The sequence below is a fragment of the Amblyomma mixtum genome, chromosome 8 (assembly GCF_055824585.1).
Source record: "Amblyomma mixtum isolate Tamu chromosome 8, ASM5582458v1, whole genome shotgun sequence".
Classification (NCBI taxonomy): domain Eukaryota; kingdom Metazoa; phylum Arthropoda; class Arachnida; order Ixodida; family Ixodidae; genus Amblyomma; species Amblyomma mixtum.
Window position 1 is genome coordinate 136,527,407 of NC_143019.1, and position 19,289 is coordinate 136,546,695.

At 48.3% G+C, this 19,289-nt stretch overlaps 1 protein-coding gene and 1 pseudogene across 2 annotated transcripts in view; one reads left to right on the forward strand and one right to left on the reverse strand.

Moving 5' to 3' along the window:
- Positions 1 to 19,289, reverse strand: part of LOC149334569 (G2/mitotic-specific cyclin-B2-like) — a 77,460-nt gene that overhangs the window by 19,843 nt on the left and 38,328 nt on the right. The gene's annotated exons all lie outside the window — the stretch shown is intronic.
- On the forward strand, positions 2,919 to 7,060 carry LOC149334572 (uncharacterized; annotated as a pseudogene).

Sequence of the window (19,289 nt, forward strand, 5' to 3'; positions counted from 1 at the left end):
TCACCTTGAAAACATTTAACAAAGCAGTGTTACTCGAAAGTCATAAACGTGGAGAAACTTTTTGCGATCACGCTGATAGTGCGACTGCAGCAGCAGCTGCCGCCACCTCCGCCGCGACCCGCGCAAGGCGGGGGCACCGCGACCGAGCTGGAGAGAAACGCGTGCGGCCGTGCCGCTGCCGTAGACCAACCACGGATTTTATTCCCCGCTGCTCCCTCGCTGTAGCCCCAGGAAACTGACTCCTCCCCTTGAGTCGCTGGCGATCTCCGCCATCCCCGCTCCTGACACGCCAAAGTTATCGGCACCGGAATCACGCGAGCAACCACACGGCAGTGATGGCCGCGCACTGCTCATGTCTTTTCTTTTTGGCAGTGACTACAGTGAGGGGGCCCGTCACTTTAAAATCTAGGCCACAGTGAGGGGGCCCGTCACTTTAAAATCTAGGCTACAGTGAGGGGGCCCGTCAGTGTAACACCAACGCTACAGTGATGAGGCCCGTCACTTTAACATCTGCGCTACAGTGAGGGGGCCCTTTACTTTAAAATCTGCGCTACAGTGACGGGACACGATTGTAGTGACGCAAGACTCTGCTTGCACTGTACGTTGTCAACGGCTCAACGCCTAACCTAACCTAACCTAACGGCTCCAGGTGACGGAGGAAGCAAACAAAATTATAAAAATATATAATTACGTGTAACTGCAAGCAAACTTAAACGTCATGTTTACAACAATTTGTTATTTCCCCCTCACTGTAGCCTAGATTTTAAAGTGACGGGCCCCCTCACTGTAGTCACTACGTTTCTTTTTTGCTGTGCGCTATCATTTTTCACTGCTCTTGAGCATGAACAGTTGTAACGCCACGTGGTATGACGTTCCAAAAGAGAAAGAGCCGGAGATGCGCCAACTGCGGCGGCTCGATGCGATCGGCGTTCCTCTCATGTCAGTTCGTGCTTTATCATCACGGAACGTTCGCGTGGCTCTAACAAATTTTGAGTGGCTCAGCACTAACAGATAGAGGGCGTAGCCAGTTCGTTACATCAAGGTCAACTCCCGCAACACCTTTACTACATGAAGGTCTGAAATACACGTGCTTCAAAGGGGCGGCGATGGTCTTTATGACTAGGCTCCACCGGACGCTCCCTGCTCAGTTTTTTTCCCTACGGGAGCCGGCTTCAAAAAATGTGAAGTAACAGCCTCTCCCGAGTTCTTTCCTTCCTCCATAAAAACTGGCTGCTAAATTCTACCACAAGGCTATAGTGAACTATTCTAGTACACTATACACAAGGCAGCCCACCAACGCCCTAGGTTGCCAACTGCGAAAACGTTTTAGTAGGTTGTCAACTGAAATCCTGAATGGCTCTAAATATAGTTGCTTTCCCAAGACAGTGTCTTCTTTTTGGAGCAGCTAAGGCGCAATATTGATCAATTTGCCACTTTTGGAGCAGACTGGTGCAGCAAAATGTAAATGTATCAAAATGGAGCAAATGCAGCAGCTGGAGCACCACTGTGCAATGATAATCCAACTGCCTGGCAGTTTGCAGCAACATTCAAGCGGCTTACAGTCCAAAACGAGGTGAAACATGTTGCCAGTGGAAACTTCCTTCCACTTGAGCAGCGCATCAGCATTCTATACGTGAGCTCATCTGTGAAGCCATCTTCAACAGAAGTAATAAACATGACCACCACTCCCAAACACCCGACAGACAATGAGCCTTCTGTTGAAAAAGTGCCGAGCATTATTGAAGAGCATGCTTACTGCACTGATCCAGGCAATATTTAAGAAACTGCAGAGGTTGTCATTGCATACATCGCTGGATTTGCAGTAAGGAATTCTGCAAGCCAGTCTGAAGTGTCGTGAGTGGGTATCTGCACTAACCGCATCACGTCATGAGAACAAAACCTACTCCCTGATTCGAAGGACATCACATGGTGGCTCAATCTACCCTTCAAACGATGTCCTCAAAATCTGTCAGCACTGGGAGAAAGAACGGCGCCGAGCCATAGCTTGTTCTCCTCTGATGTCACGAAGGCTTGTAGGCAAGGTTGCAGTGGCTACAATGACAGCATTTACAGGTAAAGACCTTTTCAGAGTTCTTAATGAACACATGACTGATAACCTTCTCTTGAAAAGCACTCACCCCACCTTGTGAAGGCAATTTTACAAAATATCTGGACATCAGGATGCACTATCTTTGCAAGCGACTTCACCTAGAAAAGGTTCGACAAAAGCACACAAAGTTGATGCAATTCAGAGGTCAATAGTCAAGAAATTGATTGAAAAGGTAATACCGTACTATGGGACACAAATATTAGTGCAGTAACATCTTTAAATCATGGGCTATCAGCCCTGTCAAGCTGCCAAGGCAGTTTTATTGCAGCTGCTTATTGTCTTCAGGTCAGTGAAAAATAAATATGCGTAATATTAATTGGTAGGCACTGACTTAATAATTGTAAGGGAAACTGTGTTATATGATTAACATAATTTATTTGAACAAAGTGTGTGTTTCATATGATGCTTGCAGTGCGCACTACCATGCAGAGCTTTGAATGCATGCCGAGGAGTGTATTTTTTAGAGGGTGATAGTAACTTATTTTTTGTAGTTATTTTCTTACTGGAAGACCATTTCGTTTAGTATTTTTGCAGAAGAGTTGTTTGGATGTGCTTGGTATGTTTGCATATGCTTTTTGGGGGTACTCTGTATAAGACAAGAGTTTTCATTATCCTGTTCAGTTCACCAGCCTACTGTAATTAGTGATCCTGATCAGTGGTGATTGGTGGGACTCCCCACCGTCATGTGGACAGGAGCTGCCACTGCCTGGAGGTGCCACTTGTGTTCTGGCCTCGGCCTGACTGAGAGGCATGGCTGCTGGACTTCTTCCGTCCTCAGCACCAACGGGCAGGGCCAGTTCCGCGCCCAATGCCCCCTGACCGGCGCCGGGGGCTGCGTGTGCTGTCACTCTTTGATGGCATTGCTACAGGTTGGTTGCAGCTTGGCTTAGCTTGGCCACCAGTTTTTGCAGAAGAGTTGTTTGGATGTGCTTGGTATGTTTGCATATGCTTTTTGGGGGTACTCTGTATAAGAAAGAGTTTTCATTATCCTGTTCAGTTCACCAGCCTACTGTAATTAGTGATCCTGATCGGTGGTGATTGGTGGGACTCCCCACCGTCGTGTGGACAGGAGCTGCCACTGCCTGGAGGTGCCACTTGTGTTCTGGCCTCGGCCTGACTGAGAGGCATGGCTGCTGGACTTCTTCCGTCCTCAGCACCAACGGGCAGGGCCAGTTCCGCGCCCAATGCCCCCGACCGGCGCCGGGGGCTGCGTGTGCTGTCACTCTTTGATGGCATTGCTACAGGTTGGTTGCAGCTTGGCTTAGCTTGGCCACCAGTTTTTGCAGAAGAGTTGTTTGGATGTGCTTGGTATGTTTGCATATGCTTTTTGGGGGTACTCTGTATAAGACAAGAGTTTTCATTATCCTGTTCAGTTCACCAGCCTACTGTAATTAGTGATCCTGATCAGTGGTGATTGGTGGGACTCCCCACCGTCATGTGGACAGGAGCTGCCACTGCCTGGAGGTGCCACTTGTGTTCTGGCCTCGGCCTGACTGAGAGGCATGGCTGCTGGACTTCTTCCGTCCTCAGCACCAACGGGCAGGGCCAGTTCCGCGCCCAATGCCCCCTGACCGGCGCCGGGGGCTGCGTGTGCTGTCACTCTTTGATGGCATTGCTACAGGTTGGTTGCAGCTTGGCCTAGCTTGGCCACCAGTTTTTGCAGAAGAGTTGTTTGGATGTGCTTGGTATGTTTGCATATGCTTTTTGGGGGTACTCTGTATAAGACAAGGGTTTTCATTATCCTGTTCAGTTCACCAGCCTACTGTAATTAGTGATCCTGATCAGTGGTGATTGGTGGGACTCCCCACCGTCATGTGGACAGGAGCTGCCACTGCCTGGAGGTGCCACTTGTGTTCTGGCCTCGGCCTGACTGAGAGGCATGGCTGCTGGACTTCTTCCGTCCTCAGCACCAACGAGCAGGGCCAGTTCCGCGCCCAATGCCCCGGCGCCGGGGGCTGCGTGTGCTGTCACTCTTTGATGGCATTGCTACAGGTTGGTTGCAGCTTGGCTTAGCTTGGCCACCAGTTTTTGCAGAAGAGTTGTTTGGATGTGCTTGGTATGTTTGCATATGCTTTTTGGGGGTACTCTGTATAAGAAAGAGTTTTCATTATCCTGTTCAGTTCACCAGCCTACTGTAATTAGTGATCCTGATCGGTGGTGATTGGTGGGACTCCCCACCGTCGTGTGGACAGGAGCTGCCACTGCCTGGAGGTGCCACTTGTGTTCTGGCCTCGGTCTGACTGGGGAGGCACGGCTGCTGGGCTTCTTCCGTCCTCAGCACCAACAGGCAGGGCCAGTTCCGCGCCCAATGCCCCCTGACCGGCGCCGGGGGCTGCGTGTGCTGTCACTCTTTGATGGCATTGCTACAGGTTGGTTGCAGCTTGGCTTAGCTTGGCCACCAGTGATAACGTATCTTGTTTACTCGATTCAAGCTTGCACCTTTTTTCGAGAAAAAAATTATCTTCCAATGAATGCATGTTAGAATTGAGTACGATAAGAAAACTGCGCCAGCAACAGCCTATTTTTGTTGACATCACAAAAATGGTGACTTGGTACTACTTGTGCATCGATATTATCTATATTGCCTGCTGCAGTCTTAGATACTGAGAGGCCATGAGAGCATCTGAAGTGTTTGTTCAGCAATGCGCCTACCTGGACTCGAGCCAACATGAAAATGTCAGTTGCGAAGGCACACCGAGTCCACTACGATGTTGAGTTTTAAAAACATAGAGGGACCTTGCGTGTGGAGGCTCTCTAAGAACCTACTGCTGCAGACGGGCAGCCCTGCACCGAGCATGCAACTGCCGCCAGTGCTCCCATCAAGAGCGCACATCGGGAAGGAAAGCTGAGGAAAGGCCCCTGCTGTTCGAGCTGAATGACAACAAACGTCCTGGATGTCAAGTGCTCTCGCAAGGACTACTGGGAGTCTGACCAGTGGCACAGCCTTTTAAAAATAATGTTGGGTGCAGTGGCGTATCTGCTCCATTGTCTGCTCCTCATGTGCAATCGTGCTGAGATGGCAGCCTACCAGCAAGCGGGAGCCCTCGTGGCCGCCTTGAGGGTGCACAAGCATCTCGGCACTCTGCCAAGTTCGCCAAGCATGCCACCGCTGCTCGAGCTCCCATCAAAAGATATACGCGCCATAATGTATTTGGAGTGCAGCATCTTGGTGTGCTGCCAAGGTCGTAAAGGATACTCGACAATAGGCCATATTCACGCTATCAATCAGGTGATAGAGAGAAATGCGCAGAATATAACCAGCACCTATATATAGCGTTCATTGATTACGATTGTGGATGCAGCGACGGCGTAGAGGTAGAGCATCCGCCTCGCGTGCAGGAGGACCGGGGTTCGAACCCCAGTGCCACGCAATTCTCCACCGGATTAAAAAAAAAGAAAAAACTCCGCGTGTCGATGGAATTGCATAACCAGGCTTGGAGTGCGGCCTATTTCAGTGACCAGAACCGACAATGCACTTCCTCACCAAAACAGGATTTGGCCACCCTGGTGTAGTACTTGGCCACAACCTTATACAAACAAACCAGTTAACCCTCGGCCCACAGTCCCCAGCGGCTGCGGAGCCACTGACCAAGGCAGCGGTCAGATCTGTGACGCAGCGGAGGGTGCTAAGAATCTCTGGCTCCGGACAGGCCGCCATTGGAAACTGAACCTGGCAACATTTAACGCAAAAACCTTATCAAGTGAGGCTAGCTTAGTCACATATTTATATTGTCTACGGCGATGATGAAACAAAACTAGCCATGCCGCCCTTCACAGCCACGTATCTGACGAGCACCACAGGTAACACCAGCAGTCGCGTGATTCGTTGGGTTCATCTAACGTCCCGAAACGACTTAGACTATGGGCGCCACCGTAGTGGAGGGTCCACAATAAACTGAACACTACAGGATCGTTAACGTGCACTGATACACTGGCCACTGGCATCTCACTTACATTGAAATGCGACAGCCGCGGCTGGGATCGTAATTATCCACAGTAACGTGCGAGCGGTTGCCTCATTTCTTCACGTCTGGAGCAGGTGTGTCCTAATAACCCAAGTAAACAATTTACGACAGATCCTTTTCCGCGTTTTTTGCTGGAATACGGGGAAAGGAGCAACGAAGAGGTACGTGATTTGCCACAGGTCAGGAATGCAGGTGAAAACTGGAAAAGGTAAGCGGCAGCCAAAGTTAGTGGGCAGTGCGAAGTGCAACCATGGCTGTCACGCAAGAAGGTGAGAAAGTAAGTGTTGAGTATCAGGCGGAGCACTACGGCCATGCGAAAAGTGTGAAGCATCAGCGCTTGCCATCCATTCAGAAGAACGACATAGCAGCAAAACTGAGCCTAGGTGTCCCTAGTAAAAGGATTTTGCTAGATGCACATGCAACTGGTGGAGATGAATTGAATGTGCTCCACACTTTGGACAGGCACGATGTTTATAATATAAGGCGAAAGTTCCATATTGGAAATGAGGAGCAGAAAGACCCAGATGGGTTTGTCAGCATGAGTATGTGGATTGATGAGCTCCAAGAAACCTCAGTTTTGCTCTATGCTGATAGAGAGTTGCTTACGGAACAAGGCATAGGGAAGTTTAAAATGGCTCTCATGAACAGCACTCGGAAGGAATTCCTGCTTGAATATGGTAGGAACAGTGTTTGCATTGATTCCACCCATGGAACGAATTCACACGATCTTCATCTGACAACACTGCTAGTAATTGGCGAAGACTGGTCAGGCATTCCATGCGCGTACCTTCTTTCAAAAAGTACTACAGAAGAAACTATGGTTGTTTTTTTTTTTCCGGCAATCAAGCAGAGACTTGGTCAGGCACTTTGCACTGAGCTCTTCATGTCAGATGATGCGCCAGCATATTACAATGCTTGGGCAAGGGTAATGGGGAGCCCCCAGAAACGCTTGCTCTGTACTTGGCATGTCAAGCGTAATTGGAACTTGAATGTCAGTAAAGTGAGAGGGAGAGAAAATCAGAAACTTGTCAAGGAAACTTTGCACACTTTGATGCTTTGCCCAAGCATAACAGAATTTGAGGCTGCCCTTGAGAAATTTCTGGCGTCAAAGTCTGTGGAGGAGCTCAGAGCCTTCACTGAGTACTTTGAGAGGGTGTATGCAAAGCGCCCACTGCAGTGGGCACTCTGCTATAGAAAAGGCAGCGGTCTCACTACTAGTCACCATTTCGAGAGCTTACATAATGAGCTCAAGACAGTCTACTTGTAGAGGAAGCAGTGCCAGAGGTTAGACAACCTGTTGATTACTTTGCAGAGGTTCACTAACGGGCGGCTCCTGAAGCAGCTTGCTGAAGCAGCAGTGGGCACCCTGCTATAGAGAAGGCAGCGGTCTCACTACCAATCACCATTTGGAGAGCTTACATAATGAGCTCAAGATGGTCTACTTGGACAGTAAGCAGTCCCAGAGGTTAGACAAGCTGTTGATTACTTTGCAGAGGTTCACTAATGGGCGGCTCCTGAAGCAGCAGTGGGCACTCTGCTATAGAGAAGGCAGCGGTCTCACTACCAATCACCATGTGGAGAGCTTACATAATGAGCTCAAGATGGTCTACTTGGAGAGTAAGCAGTGCCAGAGGTTAGACAAGCTGTTGATTACTTTGCAGAGGTTCACTAATGGGCGGCTCCTGAAGCAGCTTGCTGAAGCACCAGTGGGCACTCTGCTATAAAGAAGGCAGCAGTCTCACTACCAATCACCATTTGGAGAGCTTACATAATGAGCTCAAGACGGGTCTACTTGGAGAGAAAGCAGTGCCAGAGGTTAGATAAGCTGTTGATTACTTTGCAGAGGTTCACTAATGGGCAGCTCCTGAAGCAGTTTGCTGAAGCAGCAGTGGGCACTCTGCTATAGAGAAGGCAGCGGTCTCACTACTAGTCACCATTTCGAGAGCTTACATAATGAGCTCAAGACAGTCTACTTGTAGAGGAAGCAGTGCCAGAGGTTAGACAACCTGTTGATTACTTTGCAGAGGTTCACTAACGGGCGGCTCCTGAAGCAGCTTGCTGAAGCAGCAGTGGGCACTCTGCTATAGAGAAGGCAGCGGTCTCACTACTAATCACCGTTTGGAGAGCTTACATAATGATCTCAAGACGGGTCTACTTGGAGAGAAAGCAGTGCCAGAGGTTAGACAAGCTGTTGATTACTTTGCAGAGGTTCACTAATGGGCAGCTCCTAAAGCAGCTTGCTGAAGCAGCAGTGGGCACTCCGCTATAGAGAAGGCAGCGGTCTCACTACTAATCACCATTTGGAGAGCTTACATAATGAGCTCAAGATGGGTCTACTTGGAGAGAAAGCAGTGCCAAAGGTTAGACAAGCTGTTGATTACTTTGCAGAGGTTCACTAATGGGCAGCTCCTGAAGCAGCTTGCTGAAGCAGCAGTGGGCACTCTGCTATAGAGAAGGCAGCGGTCTCACTACTAATCACCGTTTGGAGAGCTTACATAATGAGCTCAAGACGGGTCTACTTGGAGAGAAAGCAGTGCCAGAGGTTAGACAAGCTGTTGATTACTTTGCAGAGGTTCACTAATGGGCGGCTCCTGAAGCAGCTTGCTGAAGCAGCAGTGGGCACTCTGCTATAGAGAAGGCAGCGGTCTCACTACTAATCACCGTTTGGAGAGCTTACATAATGAGCTCAAGACGGGTCTACTTGGAGAGAAAGCAGTGCCAGAGGTTAGACAAGCTGTTGATTACTTTGCAGAGGTTCACTAATGGGCGGCTCCTGAAGCAGCTTGCTGAAGCAGCAGTGGGCACTCTGCTATAGAGAAAGCAGCGGTCTCACTACCAATCACCATTTGGAGAGATTACAAAATGAGCTCAAGATGGTCTACTTGGACAGTAAGCAGTGCCAGAGGTTAGACAAGCTGTTCATTACTTTGCAGAGGTTCACTAATGAGCGGCTCCTGAAGCAGCAGTGGGCACTCGGCTATAGAGAAGGCAACGGTCTCACTACTAATAACCATTTGGAGAGCTTACATAATGAGCTCAAGACGGTCTACTTGGAGAGGAAGCAGTGCCAGAGGTTAGACAAGCTGTTGATTACTTTGCAGAGGTTCACTAATGGGCGGCTCCTGAAGCAGCAGTGGGCACTCGGCTATACAGAAGGCAACGGTCTCACTACTAATAACCATTTGGAGAGCTTACATAATGAGCTCAAGATGGTCTACTTGGAGAGGAAGCAGCGCCAGAGGTTAGACAAGCTGTTGATTACTTTGCAGAGGTTCACTAATGGGCAGCTCCTGAAGCAGTTTGCTGAAGCAGCAGTGGGCACTCTGCTATAGAGAAGGCAGCGGTCTCACTACTAGTCACCATTTCGAGAGCTTACATAATGAGCTCAAGACAGTCTACTTGGAGAGTAAGCAGTGCCAGAGGTTAGACAAGCTGTTGATTACTTTGCAGAGGTTCACTAATGGCCGGCTCCTGAAGCAGCCTGCTGAAGCACCAGTGGGCACTCTGCTATAAACAAAGCAGCGGTCTCACTACCAATCACCATTTGGAGAGCTTACATAATGAGCTCAGGATGGTCTACTTGGAGAGTAAGCAGTGCCAGAGGTTAGACAAGCTGTTGATTACTTTGCAGAGGTTCACTAATGAGCGGCTCCTGAAGCAGCAGTGGGCACTCTGCTATAGAGAAGGCAACGGTCTCACTACTAATAACCATTTGGAGAGCTTACATAATGAGCTCAAGACGGTCTACTTGGAGAGGAAGCAGCACCAGAGCTTAGACAAGCTGTTGATTACTTTGCAGAGGTTCACTAATGAGCGGCTCCTGAAGCAGCAGTGGGCACTCGGCTACAGAGAAGGCAGCGGTCTCACTACTAATAACCATTTGGAGAGCTTACATAATGAGCTCAAGACGGTCTACTTGGAGAGGAAGCCGCGCCAGAGGTTAGACAAGCTGTTGATTACTTTGCAGAGGTTCACTAATGGGCGGCTCCTGAAGCAGCAGTGGGCACTCGGCTATAGAGAAGGCAACGGTCTCACTACTAATAACCATTTGGAGAGCTTACATAATGAGCTCAAGACGGTCTACTTGGAGAGGATGCAGTGCCAGAGGTTAGACAAGCTGTTGATTACATTGCAGAGGTTCACTAATGGGCGGCCCCTGAAGCAGCTTGCTTCTGAGGTGAGGCCCAGGGCAGAACACCGCACAGGTGATAACTTTAAGAAGCACTGTGCAGGTGTCACAATATCGAAATCCGGTGTTAGCAAAGCACCTCATGGCGGCTGGCTTGTGGAGTCGGAATCTTTGCGGCAACATCAGTACATATTTGTCAAAGGGAACACAGCATGCACAGGTTGCAGGAAGAGCTGTCATGAATATCGATTTTTATTTTTATTTATTTTTTATTTATTTATTCAATACTGCCAGCCGCCTTTTGGTGGCCAAGGCAGGAGTGAGGATACAATTGCATAGTGCTTTGTCAACAGCAAACAACGAAAAAAAAGGAAAACAGAAGGCCTGCAGGTAGGCAACAAAATTTCTGCCGAACAACTAAAATAAAGACGAGTAATAAACACTTTAGATTAAAACACAAAACAACACGCGACAAGGGCAACACTCCAGAATCGAACCACACCCTAACTTGACCGGTTGGGGTTGATTGCAGATGAAAATTTTTCGGCTGACAATAAGGTGACCAGTTCACGAGGTAATGCATTCGAATCAGCTATCGTTCTTGGAAAGAACAGCTTCTGTGCAGTGGTTCTGCATTTGGGAACTACAATTGTTTTATCGTGCTTGTGCCGAGTTTGTCGTGTTCTGTTATACTGCATATAAGTGTGAAAGTCTATTCTGGTGTGATTACTGACGATGTCGAATAACATTTTCAAGCAATGCATTTTGCAACGAGATTCCAAGGTGGGCAAACTCGAACAGCTAAGATGATCAGATATCGATACATGTCTTCCGTAGGCGTTCCACAGGTTCCAACTTGCGCTCACTTCAGGAGCAGCTTGAATTTGTGCAAGCATATTCATGCTGCTGTGCAGTGGGAACTAGAACAAAATTCTGGGTTTCAGAGCCCACCTCATGAAGATGAAGCTCTTCCCTCAACTACTGCACAGAGTCATAGAGTTCGGAAATGGAAGGCATTCGCACTCTGACTGCAGCTCTTCTACAGGACCTCATGAACATAGGGGACGACTCGGCTGATCCATCACTGGTAGAAGTAGTCAAAAAGAAATTCATGAGGCTAGGCAAGCTGCAAAGCAAATGTTAGACAAGCAGCCATCACTACTGAAACACACCGCTAGTAAAAAAACCTGGAGAAGTAGCCAGATTATCGGCCCAGAAAGCACCGCAGCTCTGCATCTGCTGCGTCTACATGCATTCCAGCAGCTACGGTTTTGCAGCAGGACTACTTAAAACATATGCTTCTGAATGGTGCGGAGGTTCCTGTCATCCATACCAATAGCGACCATGAATTTTAGTGTTTGATGCACTTATCACACATGGTGCAGGAAATGTAGCCCATTGTTTCTCCTGTAGGCTGCCCTTATTAAGTGTACTGTAGAGTGCTGCTTGGAAATGGTCTCAGTGTCAGGTAGTGGTGTGGTCTGGTATGGTGTAGCGTAGCATGGATGGTGCATGAATGAGAAGAACCTCCATTGCTGCTCCAGTAGGTTGCCCTTGTTAAGTGTTCTGCGGCATAAATAGTGTGTTATGCACAGTGGTGCTTCTGGCCTCACTCAATTGCAGTTAGCATTTATAGACTTGCAGGCATGCGATATTTTATAACTGCTAGAACCAGTGTATCGAGTCACAAAAGGGCTTTGCTTGGTGTGAAAAAAGTGACACACATCAGTTTTGCGAGCAAAATTGTGATTGTTTCTTTTACAGAAGATGTACTGAAAATGCTTTCGGCATCTTGGCATCTCGGTGGCACATCTTTAAGAGACGAATCAACCTTGAGCCAAAAAATCTGGACAACGTAGTAAAGGCAACATGCACGCTGCATAATTTTTTTTGTACGGAGAGCAGTTCAGCTGACCACTACTGACCCCTGGCTACGCGGACTGCATTTGGAAATGTTCCTGAGGGCTCCTGGCGAGAGGCAGCGTCAAGCTCTGCAATGTTTCAGCTGCAGAGGATGAGGGCACGCAGCTGTGCACAGGGTGCCACTGCTGTTCGAGGCACATTTCTGGAATTTTTTCATTGGGCCCAGCTGTGGCCAGAGGCAGAATCGACACAACTCCAGGTCTCTGCGGGGAGCAGCGCTGGCTGCAACCACTGTGAGACCTCTTCGGGCGGCGGACGAGCTGTTGTGACTCTACACTCCCCCCCCCCCCCCCCTTTTGTGTGTGTGTCCCCGCCACAGCCGTCTTCACTTAAGCCATTCCCAGAGGCAGTGCGGGGTTCTGCTCAAGTGGTGCTTCTCCGAGTATGTGCTCACATGCGACCGCCTGAAAAGAAAGGTGGCACCTGACACAGCGGACGGAGATACTGAGTCTAGATGACTCCTTTATTCCACTTGCCTCCGCTGCGGCGTTACTGCCCCCACCTGTTCTCCCGACTTAAGTAGTTCCCCTTAAGCAGCACCCAACGCAGCAGTAATGACCCTGCGAACTTGTATTTATCACCGCCAGGGTGACATCACTCAACGCCTGCCGCCACGCACGGAGACGAGCGGCTGTCAATCATCCACGCTTCACTCTTTTGTCGACAGCGGGGTGACGCCGCTACAGGTGTTCGCCTTCGGGCATTCCCTTGAACCAAGATATGGGACCCCCCTGGCTGGCTTCCTGAAGGGTCATCAGCTGACAGCTGCATTTGCTGAACTGCGTGCCCATTTGTGGGTGAGGAGGTGACCGGAAGAAAGGACACTTTCGGGAGATTTATCCCATTGACCCAGCTAAGCAAGACGATGGAGAGAGCAGCCAATGAGCGTCGTTGGCTCCATCCAAAGGCGGCGCCCAAGACGGAGTCTCTACGATTGGATGAAAAAGGCGGGAAGACGATGGGAGAGACTATTTAAAGAACTCGACCCAATAATCAAACAGCGATTCCCTGACTCTTCTCAACTTTTACTCTGTCTGTGTTTGTTTGTAACTAATGTTGTCAATATGTGAATATAGTTTTCTCCTCGTTTCTCCTACTCCCCGTCTCCGGCCCATGTTCCTTCCTCCATCGGCACAGCAGTGGTGTTCCTGGACCCGATGCCTGGTGAAGCACGCTACTAGCACGGCAAAATATATAAACTGGTTTGCAGCGGCGGGATCAGCCATGCTTGGTCCTGGCTTCAGCAGTGGTGTGCGCTCAACTTTCTTTAAGAATTGCCAGACTGATAACTCTGCAAATTTTATCAGAACCTGTAGATTATCTTTCTGCACATGCTCGCTAAAGTATTTCATGTAGCAACTTGTTTTGAAAGTCCTCGTGCGGGAATTGCCATGGATTTGAGCAAACTAATGAAGCCAGAGTTGATTTTGCTGTGTGAAGAACTGGGTATTGAGGTTGGGGAAAATCACAGAAAGCTGCAGCTGATTGAGGCTATTGAGGAATGTGGTGCTGAGCACGACAAAATTTTAAAGACCTCGGATTTCATTCAGGAGAGAATCGGGAGGGCTAAGGAGGAGGCCAACAGGGCTGAAAGAGAACACCTTTATCTCAAGGAAGCCGAAGAAAGGCAACTTGCTCTAAAGTGTTTGGATTTACAAATTGCAGAGGCAAAGCGCGCCGAGAATAATTCCACTATCAATCAGGAGGTTTCGGGGCCAAGAAAAATTAAAACTGAAGATCTTCTGCAGCCTTACAAAGTAACACGCGTTCGACCCATGGCTAAATCTGAGAAAGATAGTCGGGTGCGCTTTCCTTCAAATGAGAGAACCACCAACTCCGAGAGAAACATATCGTTGAATAGCCCTCTCGCACTCAAAAACGAAGATGCTAGCAGCGCAAAGGAAGAGGCTAGAAAGGAAAAGGCTTTTGAAGCTAAAAAGCCGATCTTCTGTTTCCAGCGCCGAGAGACCGGACACCTTCCGACCGGCTGCCGTAAGCCTAGAGTTGTCTTTGTGTTTCCAGACAATGGGGACGACAACTTGCAGCTCTTACATCCCTATCTCCGGGAACTAGCAGTACACGGAAAACTGTGCAATGCTCTCAACTTATCGACCTATCGATGTTATCGACTCGGCAAACGTCAAGCCTGAAGTTTTCACAAGCGAGTATACCTGCATAAGGCAAACTTCACAGCGACGTGTTTTGCGGAGAACACAGAATTCAGCTCCATAGAATGATGTGTCGGATCTAAAAACTAGCAGTGTTTTTTCTCAAGAGGGGTGTGGCTTCTCAACACTAGACTACTGCAAGCAGTATTTCAGCGAAAATATGCTTGAACAAATGGCTCAGAAAATCAACCATCGGATTCGCAAGGAGCCCGGAATTGTAGCAAAAATCAGTAGCAGGGAGGTCAAACAAATTTTTGGGCTGTTCTACGCTCACGGGAGTAATAGGATATCCAAGAATTTAATTCTTCTGGAAGAAAAGAATGGCTACGAGTGCAATAGCAGACTCTATGCCGAAAGACCGCTTTTCCTTCATAAGATACAATTTCTGCTGCAAAGCTGAGGGTGATGGCACTGAAAGTGACAAAAGCCTGAAAGGCTGTGGAAGTTTACACCTTTTTGTTGAGATGAAGTGGAAAAGCCAAATTGCTTTTGCATTGACGAGCAAATCACCCCATTTTCTGGCCACTGCCTTGTGAAGCAGTATGTCCCAAACAAAGGACACCCACTGGGACTCTAGCACTTCTTTCTAGCGGGAAATGATGGAGTGATTTATTATTTCAAAATCTACAAGAGAAAAGATATCTTCTCTCGACTTTGGTCTTGGTGTGTCTGGGAACTCGGTTTTGACCCTTGTGGAAAGTGTTCCATCATGTTCGACACTGTACACTGACTGCTGGTTTTCATCCCGGGGTTTCATGGATGAACTACTGAAGAAAGAGGTCTTTGCTACTGGCATGCTTATAAAGAACTGAAGCACACCTGATGAATGGCAAAGATTTTGAGAGGTGATCATGGGGCACTTCGGAAGAATTATTAAAAGCCTTTGGTCTTCGTGATGTGCACATGAAACCGCTGAGGGAGTATTGAACGTGGTGCGTCGAACAGTGGTGTGCCGCGCGTGCCAGCCCCGCGTTGCGCATGTGCACGTGTGAATGGTGTGTACGAGGCGGGCCCGAGGAGCGAAGAGCTGACATGTCAGAAAACCGAGGTATGAAGGAAAACACCGCAGCAAAAGTCTGGTCATTCAAGCGTGGGGGTGGCAGCCGTCGGACGTTGGGTCCGTGCTGCCGGACACTTTACTTGGATCACCTTAGAGAGCCCACTAACAAGGTTGACACAAGTTGTTTTCAGGAGGATAGACAGCTGTCAGCATCTGAAGACCATAATTCGTTGGACAAGAGAAAATGTAAAGAAACTAGCTCTGCATAAGCTCTCCTGGATGAATTCGGGGAGGCAAGAAAAGAGAGCAGAACCCTTTAAAAAAAAAATGGCTGTGGCTTAGCTAAGGTTAAGCCTGGATATCTCGAAGTGAAAAGCTCTCGCTGCTTTTCAGCCAACTCCCAAGCTACCACTTCTGGATCGGTGTTTCTGCGCAGTCCGACTGTTGCTTCATCTTCTCCTTCCATGGCGAGTGTCTGCGCCTGTTCTATGGGCAAGCGCACCTTACATACCCCTCCTTTCAAATGTGCACTGCGCATTGAAATGTGCATGGCTGCGGCGAAAGGTCAAACAATGGCGAGGATGGCCGCCTCTTCTATGGCCGCCGCCGCTCACGCGTTCTCGCAACGCCTTGCGAAATAACCTTTTCCTCTTGGGACGGTGCCGGCGACCACGCGGTAGCGGCGAAGGGTAAAACGGTGGCGAGGAGGAGCGGTCAGACGACGGAGTCAGCGCGCGGCGGCAACGATGGCTGCAGCAGCAGCGGCCACCTGAGCTCCGCGTGACGTCACTGTAGTGTGGCTCACGCGAAGCGCGGTGTTGACGAGCCTAGTGAAGCTTTTCGCTTCAAGAGCGCTTCGCTTCAAGCACCTTGTCGGACTGCAGAAACAGTGGCCCCACCTGAGGATTAAAGACCATCAGAAAATGACTTCAGTGTACCTGAATGATGTAGTGTCATCGGAGCCCCACAATCCACCTCTTGCGCCGTGGAGGCGGCAAACCGCTGGGTAGAACTGCCCAAACCTCAGTTTACCCTCTGGGGTAAACCAATTTTTAAGAGCACTTTGCTCTCTTCCCTTTTAGCTCATTCGCTTCTGTGAGCAGTAATGTGCCAGTGGCTGCTCGGAGAACGGTTGTTTTTGAGAATGTATCATCGATGGCAGCACAACGTACATTGTTTTGGTGCTTTACCGACAAGGTCGATAAGTAGTTCACTGCCTGAGGTGGAGTATTTTTCTCAAACAGCAAAAAGTTTATGTCCCTGCCTTGTGCGAAACATAGTGTCATGGAGAAATCATGATTGACATAAGGGGGAATTACTGAACCTGTGTTCGACAGTGATGCCGAGACTGACCTCTGCAATAATGAGACGATTGCTGTGTGGAATACCACGCAGGAACGGCCATGGAAAGCACGAAGGCAAAGCGGTTAACATTACATCTATCACGTTCCTTTCCATAGCCAAGTAAGGATACTGATCCTACTGATAAGGATACTGCTTACCCACGGAGACATTACTTCTGCACCCATATTACAGATACTTTCCAACACTTCTACGCTAGAAAGTTTCATCAATGAATCTGCCACTCTTGCCCTTCTACCTCTAATACCTTGGTTTTAATAATAAAATACTGAAAAACGTCTAAAACTGTATCAAATATTAACAGCACTCTTTTTACAATCAATATCATCTGTTATTATTCCTCATGACAGGCATACATTGAAGGTAATACCAATTTTAAATCCAGCGCACGCACTATTCCTCTTTACTATCATCCTATCTCATTAACTAGCAACATCTGCGAGCTCCTCGAGCACGTCATACATACTAATGTCACTAAATACCTTGAGGAGCACGAACTTTTCAAACCCCAACATGGTTTTTGCTGGATTTACTAACAATACATTTTCTGGAATAGACTGGATTACACGTTTACACAGTGTTTTTTTTTTTTTTCCAAAGCTTTTGATCATGTTCCATTTAAATGTTCATCCAAATGTTCTTGCATGGATTAAAGAGTCCCTTTCTAACAGAAAACAATTCATCTGTGCCAATGGCTGTAACTGCTCTTTCACCGTAACATCTGGAGTCCCCCAGGGCAGCGTACTTGGTACCCTACTTTTTTTCTTTATTTTTATCACTGATCTACCCAAGTGTGCCTTATCTCCAATCAGATTGTTTGCAGATGACAACCGTAAGGTAATTACACTAATTCAGTCGTTATATTAATTAACAGACAAAAAGCAAATGATAAAGAGAGGCAAAGAGAGGTGGCAATGCTTTTACGTTCTCCCAATGCGGGTTGCCGCAGTGATCTCTAATTTTTCATAACCTGTATAAGCATTCTACAATACACAATATTTTTTTTTGCCACTCCGTGCAGTCATCCCATGCCGTGACCACGATAACAAGGTCAAAAGCATAATGCGCTGATCATCACTTTACGCAAGATAATTCATTCCTCGCATAACAATAGACTGGATAGCCTCCCATCCCACATTGCTACTGAAGTTAACTGACAACCTTATCAAAATTTGCTCCACCAAAACAATGTGTACTAGCTGATTCTGTACTGCAACTTACGTTAAGTGCATTATGCTACTTGGAGTATCAAGTATGTTGTGAATTGGTGCATATACCCCTGTTCATGTTGATTTCTCATTGTTCACGCTTCTGTTTATTTTAACATTAGTTATATTTCGTGTTTCTCGTGTATTAGGTATCAGTCTTATTTTGAGTGCTTGTGCTGTCTTCTTCCAGTGTGCGTTTATTGTGTTGTGTTCTTGTGATAGGTGGTAACTACCGTGTACCAATGCTGCGTACCACCTCACGTTTTCTGGGAAATACTGCCCCACAGTAGTGAGACTGCCTAGGGCACAAACCCCTAGCCCTGGTCATGGAATCTAGCCAGACTGAGGGGTACAGAAATGCCACACAGCACAGACCTCCTGGCACAAAACAAAAGGGGGTGCTAGCATTTCGGACGTATGGCGGTTGCGCAGCTGCTAACTTGTTCAGCCCCAGTATCCGTGACACCTTCATGCATCTGCATGCATAAAGTGCAAGGCAATGAAGTTCCTAAGTAAGCACTGCAACCTTTGATACTCAGCTCTCACGTGGTAGCAGACATCAGTAGAAGACACCACGCTTGCTTTGACATAAAAATACCAGAAAGTAAAAATGAGCATGAGAGTTTCCACTGAAGCCACTGGTAGGCCTTGCCACAACCAAGAGGGCGGGGAATTCCTTCCCACCGTGCTTGGCTACGGCGCCCTCTTGCTCATGCCAAGGTACTCTTTCAAAACGCTATCCCACCAAAAAAAAATTAAAAAAATTGGCAGTGGTTTAGCTCTGGTTAAACCGGGTAAATTGTGTTAGCAATGGCTGCACGGCTACGCTTGTGGAGTAGCTTGTGGCGTAGCTCATACACCATAGTATGTTGGCCCAATGTTAAGGCCCCTCCTTCCACCACGGGATCCGTCAAGTCGTCCAATTAATTGGTAGCATTGCGGCGTTCCTGAGCAATCAGGTGTTGAGATTCATCGGTGACCGATGGCGTAGAACCACTCTGCAAGGTAGAACGTTGTCGTCGAGCTGCATCCTTAGCAGGACGCTTTGCAAGACGTTCTTCACGCTGTTCTGGCGTCTCTTGTGTCGCTTTCTCGCTTCTTCCTGTCGCTGCCACTTCTCCTTAGAGGACTGCATAGCAAAGCATTCACGCCAAGGCAAGTGCGGCGTGGTGCGGCAGTGGCACCACTGCCACGCGCCAACGGCGCTGCCATCTGGCGGAGCGCGGCTGAAGCAACGGCACGCCACCTGCTCAGCGCAGCGGCTGTTCAAGGTCATCCGTCCCTACCGACTGGGGCTACGCGACGAGGCGAAACCTGGAGTAGTATTGCTGACGCAATAAAAAGAGAGCTATACCATAAAATCTGCATATAACACGAGCTTTTTTTCCAGATTTCATCATGATAAATTGCAGCCTCATATTATA